Source organism: Triticum dicoccoides, chromosome 7B, assembly GCF_002162155.2.
Source record: "Triticum dicoccoides isolate Atlit2015 ecotype Zavitan chromosome 7B, WEW_v2.0, whole genome shotgun sequence".
Taxonomy (NCBI): domain Eukaryota; kingdom Viridiplantae; phylum Streptophyta; class Magnoliopsida; order Poales; family Poaceae; genus Triticum; species Triticum dicoccoides.
Genome location: NC_041393.1, coordinates 285629720 through 285639657, shown reverse-complemented (window position 1 = coordinate 285639657; position 9938 = coordinate 285629720).

The following is a 9938-nucleotide window of genomic DNA, read 5'->3' as shown; positions in this document are numbered from 1 at the left end:
TTTTAAAGTCCTTTCTGTGATGTTGCCCCGACGTCCGACTGTGGCATTTCTTTTAAAGCCCTTTATGTGGTGTCGCTAAGACGCCCGACTGTGGTATTTCTTTTAAAGCCCTTTCTGTGATGTCGCCCCGACGTCTGACTGTGGCATTTCTTTTAAAGCCCTTTATGTGGTGTCGCTAAGACGCCCGACTGTGGCATCATTTCCTTATATTTATTTGTTCACCTTTCGAGGCATCGCTTCAGACACCCGATCGGTCTTCATTTATGTTTTGTGGGATTTCAGGTGGACTACCGCCGTTTCCCTTTTACTTACCTCGTTATGCTAATTTTTGAATATACATTGGTGAATTAATCATGACGCATTCATGCATGCATTTGTTATATCTTACGTCCGAACTGTCTTGCGAGTACTTTCAAAGTACTCACTGGCTTGTTGATTTGGCCAGATGCTGACGAAGGCGATCTCATGGATGAAGAATTTGATAGCGAGTCCAACGCCTAGAGGAGTCCCAGTCAGTCTCGTACGACCCTGGATTTGGTCACTGTATTATATCCGCTTCCGCTACCAAATAAATTCATCGAGCCTCACCTCGACGCTCGATGAGACGACAGCTTTAGAGACTTGTATCTCTCTCCCCGCTGTGTTTTTCCACCACCGCCCTATCCTCGAGTCAGTAGCATGCCTCCACACCACTGTGTCATGTCCGCCAATATGTATATTTATTGGCGTGCTTGTAATAATTTGGTTGAGCAACCGTAGTTCGACCCTATAATATATTTTATGCTACTGGCTTATTGTATCAAGAATTTGTCTACCAGTAAGGAGGATTTCTCTCATACTGAACTCAAAAGATTGGTTTCTCAATAAATATTTTTATTGGAAAACCGGTCGTGACAAGCTTGGTACCAGAGCCAGGCTGACTGTAGGAAGCCACTAGGTGCGATCGCTAATTGGTTATTAGCATGATTGAGCCTTTCCATATTTTCTTGATTGTAGTCATTTTCTGTCAGTCAGCATAAATTTATGATCTGACCATGCAGAATTTTTGCCTACTTTTGTCGATGGCCGACAACAGCTGCGAGTCTCATACCTTCGCCAACGTGCCCGATGGGTTCGTCAAGCTTCTTTCCTTCATTGTTCAGGTCGCGATGGGGCCATCTGTGCGCCCAGTATTCACACTCTGCCAGCACCGAGTCAACGACAGTCTGACCATGCACCAGGCCGCGGTGCAGTTCAAGGGAGGGCGTGGTGAGTTACGCTGCTTCCGGTTCTTGGGAAGAGCCATGCCTACGGAGAGGCATGCTATGCAGATGGCAGCCCGCGAGGCGATAGCTCGTCTCAGGGATGTCCTCCCCGTGATGAAGACTCGTCGTTACCGTTATCTTCCGTGCCATGTGCCTTAGACCTGTCACTACGCATACTCCTGCCCCAAAGGAGAACGAGACGAGGCTTTTGAGATGCTCATTGAGTATCTCCGGGCCCTGGAGGCAGCCTTCGACAACCTGGCGGACGACTTCGTGGCTGCCCGCATGGACTCAGTTCATGGCTGTGCTGCCAACAGGAGGGAGCTCCTACCCACCGCACCGCCACTGACTTTGGTCTTAGCATCTTATACGCCTACTCGTCGCCTACCTTCTACCGAAGAATTCAACCAAGTCATTGCAACCACTCCAGCGCGCACTGCACCACCCTTCGCGCCCACTCCTGTTCGTGTTGTTCCGCCCCTGGCAACCGCTCCGTCCACTCTGCGCAACACTACATGTATGGAGCCTATTAGCGAGGAGGAAGTCGAGTCCCCAACCTCGCTATGCCTCGCCCTCGGCAGGGCAAAGGAGGTCGTCAACATCTCCGCCTTAGTACGCTTAGCCGCCATGTAATGTACCGCCTTGTATGATATGTTTATATGTGCATAGGTTGTGAGAAGTAGCCTGTTTGCGCATCATGTAGGATCTGGAGAAGTGCACTAGCCTAAATAACATGTCAGGATTATGTACGCATATCCTGAGTGATGTATTGTATAATTATCGCCCGCGTGTAAGATATGTAATGAGCAGTCCTTCTCCGTGCGCAATTCGATTTGTTTTTCTTAAGTGATCTTGGTCATTTAAATTATTTGCCATCCTTGTGCATTTATGGATTTGTTTTTGCGACCATCTTCGCTTTTCTTATGGGTTTTACAAAATATATCCCCAGAGTGAAAAAAAAATGTCTCGTCCTTGGACTCGCTCCATGCCTACTCCGCCAGAGGAAGATTATGACACTCAACCAGGCAACAATTTCACACAAGGGCAGTCTAGTCAACAGAACAGTGAAACGGCACTTTCCCAAATGTGCCGCCTTTATGAACAGAGTCAGCAACAACATCGTGAAATGATGAACCAAGTCATCAACATGGGAAATCACCATGGACAGTATCAGCAGCATTCCAAGTTATCTGAGCTACAGAAGACACGTCCTCAAACATTTTCTCATACTGACAAGCCTCTTGAAGCCGAGGATTGGCTTCGAGATATGGAGAGAAAATTAATTATTGCAAAATGTTCAGATCTCGAGAAAGTACTATATGCTCCGCACTATCTCACAGGAGCAGCTGCATCATGGTGGGAGAACTTTCTGCACATGCACCCCAACGAAAATGATATAACCTGGGATGATTTCAAGGAAGGTTTCTGTGGTGCACACATTCCCAAGAGTATTATGAAAATTAAGAAAAGAGAGTTCGATGACCTCAAACAAAGGAACATGACAGTGTCAGAATACAACGGTCAATTTACTCTATTGTCCCGCTATGCCAATGAAGAACGTATGACTGAAAGCAAGAAGATGGAGAAATTCCTTGACGGTCTGGCGCCAGCGCTTAAATGCCAACTGGTCGTGCACACTTTTCCTGATTTTAAAACACTGGTGGACAAAGCCATTACTCTGGAAAATGAGAGACGCAGTCTGGAAGATATCCGCAAGCGAAAAAGGGACCAGACTAATCATGCTCGCAATCACCGAAGCAGGACAGATTTTCAAAAGGGTGGGACACACAAATCCTCATCCAATGTCTCACGCCCAATCAAGAATTTTCATGCAAGGGACAAGGAATTCACCTATCACCCCGGCGTTACTTGTTACGCTTGTGGAGAAGAAGGGCACTATGCCAAATAGTGCCCCAAGCCAAGGAACTCAACCCCAAAGCCGAACAACGGCGGCAACAATTCCGCGCCCAAGCGAAACAATTTCAATCCCAACAATAACCACAGGAAGGGTCATCTGAACCACGTAACCAAAGAGGAGGCACAAAATGCTCCGGATATCGTACTCGGTACGTTTCCTGTCAACACAATACCTGCAATGGTTTTGTTTGATTCTGGAGCTTCTCACTCTTTCATTTCGAAAAGTTTTGCTTTGCAAAATAATTTTTCGATGCTTCCTTTGGAGAAATCCATGATCATCAAGTCCCCTGGGATTCGGCAAGTTACTCAGAATTACTGTCAAAATGTGGTCATTGAGTTTGAAGGATTGGAGTTTCACGCAAATCTTATTGTGTTGGAAAATAAAGGACTGGATGTCATCCTAGGGATGGATTGGCTAACCACCAACAAGGGGTTTATCGACTGTTTCAACAGGACCGTAATTCTCACACACCACCAAGGGAAGACAATAAGAGTATCAGCCAAGGAAGGAAAAATACCCCGGCAACCGAGATTAAATAAGGTGGACGTTTCTGAGCTAAACAAGGTTCCAGTAGTGTGTGAATTTCCAGATGTATTCCCTGAAGAGCTACCAGGCATGCCACCAGACCGAGAGATAGAATTCAGCATTGAGCTCGCACCAGGAACCACCCCCATATACAAGAAACCGTACCGAATGGCACCATCCGAATTAGTTGAGTTGAAGAAACAAATAAAGGAATTGCTAGACAAAGGATACATTCGAGCCAGCTCCTCACCTTGGGGATCACCAATTTTATTTGCCAAAAAGAAGGATGGAACGCTGAGATTGTGTATTGACTATCGAGCACTTAACATGGTCACAGTCAAAAACAAATACCCGATGCCAAGGATAAACGATTTGTTTGATCAACTCGCTCAGGCCAAGGTATTCTCAAAAATTGCCTTAAGGTCAGGATACCATCAATTGAAGGTATGAACGGAAGATATCCCCAAAACAGCCTTCACCTCCAGATATGGACTGTACGAGTTCACAGTGATGCCATTTCGATTAACTAACGCCCCAGCATATTTTGTTCACCTCATGAATAAAGTATTTATGAAGTTTATGGACAAGTTCGTCATGGTATTCATCGACGATATTCTGGTATACTCCAAGACACCAGAAGAGCACGCAGAACATCTCAGGATTGTGCTAGGAGAGCTCAGAAAACACCAATTGTATGCCAAGTTTAGCAAGTGCGAATTTTGGCTAAGACAAGTAGGCTTTCTAGGCCACGTACTGACCCAAGACGGTATCGCAGTGGACCCAGAGAAAGTCAAGGCCGTACTTGGCTGGAAGTCATCAGCCAGCGTAACGGACATACGGAGTTTCTTGGGAATGGCAGGATATTACCGCATATTTATTGAAGGATTCTCCACCATAGCCAAGCCTATGACGCAGTTACTCAAGAAAGATAAGAAGTTTGAATGGACAGAAGCCTGCGAGAAAAGTTTCCAAGAACTAAAGCGGAAGTTAACAACAGCACCGGTATTAATTGTACCCGACATACACAAGAATTTTGAAGTATATTGTGACGCGTCCAGAAAGGGTCTCGGATGCGTGTTGATGCAGGAAGGCAAGGTTGTCGCCTACGCTTCAAGGCAACTTCGCAAGCATGAGGAAAATTATCCCACTCATGACTTAGAAATGGCAGTAGTTATTCATGCACTCAAGGAATGGAGGCATTTCTTACTTGGGAATCGATGTGAAATATATACGGATCACAAAAGTCTCAAATATATTTTCACACAGACAGAACTAGACTTACGACAACGACGTTGGTTGGAGTTGGTAAAGGATTATGATGTTGGTATCCATTACCATCCAGGGAAAGCAAATGTAGTGGCCGATGCCCTTAGTCGGAACCCCAGCTCCGACGAAAACAATCTGCACAGCTTGAGGCCCGAATTCCAACAAGAATTTGCCAAGCTCAACTTGATAATGGTAGCAGAAGGCACCATATCAAACTTGGAAATACAACCCGACCTTGTGGGGAAAATTAAAGGAGCTCAGCCCGGTCACACCAGCATCGAAGGCATCAAAAGAAAGTTGAGTATGGGCAAGGCCTCGGAATTCGTCATAGACAATGAAGGAATATTATGGTACGGAGAAAGGCTCTGCGTGCCAAACATAGAAGACCTTAAACAACAAATTTTAGCTGAAGCCCACACCGCCCCGTACTCGATCCACCCTGGAGGAACCAAAATGTATAAAGATATTCTGGAAAGATTTTGGTGGCACGGTATGAAGAGGGACATAGCCACCTTCATTGCATGTTGCGACTCATGTCAACGCATAAAAGCTGAGCATCAGAGACCAGCCGGACTACTGCAATAGAACAAAATACCTGAGTGGAAATGGGATGAAATAGGGATGGATTTCATTGTCGGACTACCTCGGTCACGACACGGGAATGATGCCATATGGGTCATCACTGACAGGTTAACCAAAGTGGCACACTTTATTCCAATAAAGACGACCCACACCACTCAGAGGCTTGCCAGGATTTATCTTTCCCGCATAGTTTGTCTGCACGGTGTCCCGAAGACTATAATATCCGACAGAGGCACTCAGTTCGTCTCAAGATTTTGGGAGCATTTACAACAGGCTTTGGGAACCCAACTAGCCTTCAGTACCGCATACCACCCACAGACTGATGGACAAACAGAACGCGTAAACCAGGTTTTAGAAGACATGCTGAGAGCATGTGTCCTCACATATGGAACCAGTTGGGAAGAAAGCCTGCCATACGCCGAGTTCGCGTACAACAATAGTTACCAGGCCAGCCTGCAAATGGCTCCTTTTGAAGCCCTATACGGACGGAGATGTCGTACCCCGCTAAATTGGTCAGAGACCGGAGACAACCGTATCTTCGGCCCAGACGTGCTCAAAGAAGCCGAGGAAAAAGTCAAGCTAATCAGGGACCGACTCAAGACCGCTCAAAGCCGACAGAAGAGTTATTACAATCAGAAACATCGTGGGGTGAATTTTGAACCCGGTGAATTTGTTTACCTACGAGTATCACCTATGAGGGGACTGCAACGGTTTAAGATTAAAGGAAAGTTAGCACCAAGATTCATTGGACCATTCTGCATAGTGGCACGAAGAGGCACTGTAGCCTACCAGCTAGACTTACCTGAAGACTTGTCCGACATTCACGACGTGTTCCACGTCTCTCAATTAAGGAAGCGCGTAAGCAAACTAGAGAAGCAAGTATCACATGAGAAGATTGACGTACAACCAGACCTCACTTATCGGGAACGCCCAGTAAAAATATTAGAGGAGTCTGAAAAGAGGACCCGACAGAAGACCATCAAGTTTTTCAGAGTTCAGTGGAGCAACCACACCGAAAGCGAAGCAACTTGGGAAAGAGACGATTTTCTTCGGACAGAGCATCCACACTTATTTGAGGAACAGTTGAAATCTCGGGGACGAGATTTTTCCTAAGGGGGTAGGTGTTGTGACACTCCAAAATTTTTATTTGGTTGTCAGCAAAAACTTTGTGGTTTTTGAAAAGAGGCCATTTAAATTTTTTCCAGAAAACCTTCCTCTTAAAAACTTCCTTTTCTTTGGCAAGGTTTTTATTTTTATTCAAGCTATGGTGTGTGATCTTTTGAAACTTCTTCTCTGTTGGTTCCCTCTCAAATTTATTTTGGGAGTTTAATCTTTTTCTTTTAAAAAGAAACTCTATGAAAACTTGGGATTTTCATATCTTGAAAACCACCCATGACTTTGTATTTTGCCCATGTGGTAAAACCCCTCCAAAACCTCCCCTCCTCCTTGTAATCAACCTAAGTTCTCTGTCCCAACTAATCCAAGCAAGTTTTGGATTTTATCCTAATTTTCTTTTCACTCAAATCATTTCTGAAAATTATTTGGAGCCTGAGAGTTTTTCAAAGCAAGTACCCTTTTGCATTTGAGTTTTGACCTCAAACCAACTCTCCTGGAAAGTCCTTTGTACCCACAACCCAGAACCATCTTGATCCACTCCTTCTCTTTTCAAATTTTTCAAATTTCAGTCTCTGCAAGTTTGGACCAAATTTGCCAAATTTGGTGAAATTCATATCTACACTTCTTCAAAAAATTCACCAAAAATCAGGCAGCCTACTGGAGCAATGAGAAGCCACTCCACCAAAAATCAGCTCAAGGAAAAATCCCCAGAGGCCAAAAACATTCTGTCGAACACCTGAGCTGCACTGTTCCTTTGCAAATTCAGAAAATTCAGACTTCAGTGTCGTTTTTCGTCCGTCAGCTTCACTCACGCATTGACAGTGCGCTTGGCGCGTTGCACGCGGCTTCTTCTCCCTGGCCAGCACCCCCGCACGCGCACTTGGCGTCTTCCCGGCGTCGGTGGCGCCCTTGGCCGCCCGTGCCGGCGTGTCTTGCGGCGGCCGAACCCCCGTAGCAGCCGACAGGGGACGGAACGGCGGCTCAACGCCGTTCGGCGCCGCCCAACGCCCCTCTGCCCTCCGCGTGGCCTCATGCATGCCAGCGCACGCCCGTGGCACCGTCGCCGTGGCCCGGCAAGCACGGAACGTGCTCACTGCCGCCGACGGGCCCGCGCCGCCCTGTTCTGTCGAATTCGCCCATAGCACCAAATCCCAGCTCGATTAGCACCTAAACGGAACCGTGGACCTCCACGATGACGCCAAACGTCCTAATTACCCCCGACCAAGCCCTGCGCCGCCGTAACCTTCACCGAAGACCCCCGTTCATGGCCACCGCCTCGGGCCGCCTATAAAAAGGGCCCCCGAGCTCACCCTCGAGCACGCACCACCTCTACACCTCACCAAAGCTCTGCCAAGCCACCCGGAGGACCTCGAGGAGGTCTCCTCCCCCAACTCCGGCCGCCCCGATCCGCCTCGGCCTCCACCACGATTCGCTCCGGTGAGGCCGTCTCCGGCGCCCAAACCCCGTCAGTTACTCCCTCTAGCACCCAGTAAGCTAACGCCAGCATCAATTTGTCCTTCGCAGCTCTCTCCGACGAGTCCCTCGACCACCCGAGCCGCCGTCCGCCGGAGGAAAGCTCGCCGTCGACGTGATACTCGCAGGCGACCACCACCACCACCAACCGACGCGGGAAGATGCCCTGAACACGAAGGTACCCTCCGATCCGCCTGCCTCGCCGTGGATCGCCGCCGGCGACCACCGCGTCTCTCGGGCACCGGCGAAATCTGCCGCCCCGTTCGTATATTCAAACCTGACAGGCGGGACCCGCTGTCAGCCTCTCTGTCCTTTCTAAACGAAGCGTTTTCTGAAAACGCCTTCTGCCAAATGCGCTTTCCCTTTGGGCTGGCGTAGTTTCTGCCGAAGCGTTTTCTGTTTTTATAAGCTAGCCCCTGGGAACTTTCTGTTTCATTACAGATGAGTCCCTGGACAAAAACCTTTATAACTTTTAAAGAGAAAGGTATTTTTGATTGATTCTTTTTTCTATTCTCTATAAAATTTTGTCTAGTTTTTTATCAGATTTATTTGAAAAATATTTGGAATACTTTCTGTGCACCCCTTGGTATTTACGATAGCGCATATATTTTCTTTGTACCGTAGATACCGAAGGAGGTGACAGAGCCGCGAACTTCACCGAGCTAGGCTCCGACTACTTCGAACCAGGCAAGCATGTTTGAGCTTTTGATATGATGAGTGTCTTGGCATGTTTTGCTTTTAGTTAGTTTCATGGCATGTTGATGAGCATACCGATGGACGTTATTTTATGCAATGTTGAGGTAAGTGAGTTCGATGATCCATAAGTGGATGGATGTGAGTATAAATGGCCATGTGTTGGCATGAGGATGGGTAAGATGGCAGTGTCATAGCATGCCAGTCTTATGCCAGACTATATGACTTCAGTGCCAAACCGTGTCGGTCCAGTTCCTCTCATTTCCTTCCCTGTACTACCACATGTTTTCCGCAAGGAATATGGTTTAGTAAGTTGTAAACCGCTTTCCTGGTACACACCAAAAAGGAGAGGCCGTGATGATGGTTCCATGGCCCTGGATTAAAGCCAGTCATCCGGTCAGGGGGCATGGGTGTTTCTGGTTGGGACCGAGAGGGGGGCACCCCTTAGAGCGCGCGTATATAAATTTGATCCCATGCTATTCGAGATTGTGATCTCCCCGTCTCAAAAGTTTTTCTTGGACGATGTCTAGGGTGATTCCTAGCATCGAGAGGTAGGATGGGTGTGTACTGGTTAGCTGTGTTTTCTCCTGAAAAACCGTAAACGGAACTAGTCCTTCGGGACTATGGAAATCCGTTGGCTGTGGGAAAAATTTTGTACAAACTCTGCAGAGTCATATATTCCTCCAAATCATCTATTCCATGTCCAAGATCGATATTATCTTATTCTGATCAAAATGTCAATTTTGATGACAGAGACTCCGGGGAATCGCATGAGTGCTAAGTCCGGTTAAATGATTATTCCTGTGAATGGACTAACCCATTTATTATCATAAATTGAATGTTTATTATGAGTATTATTTACTTGTGAATAAAAGCCCTTTCTGCGATGTCGCTCAGACGTCCGACTGTGGCATTGTTGTATTTTACTTTCTTTTCAAGCCCTTTATGTGGTGTCGCTAAGACGCCCGACTGTGGCATTTCTTTTAAAGCCCTTTCTGTGATGTCGCCCCGACGTCCGACTGTGGCATTTCTTTTAAAGCCCTTTATGTGGTGTCGCTAAGACGCCCGACTGTGGCATTTCTTTTAAAGCCCTTTCTGTGATGTCGCCCCGACGTCCGACT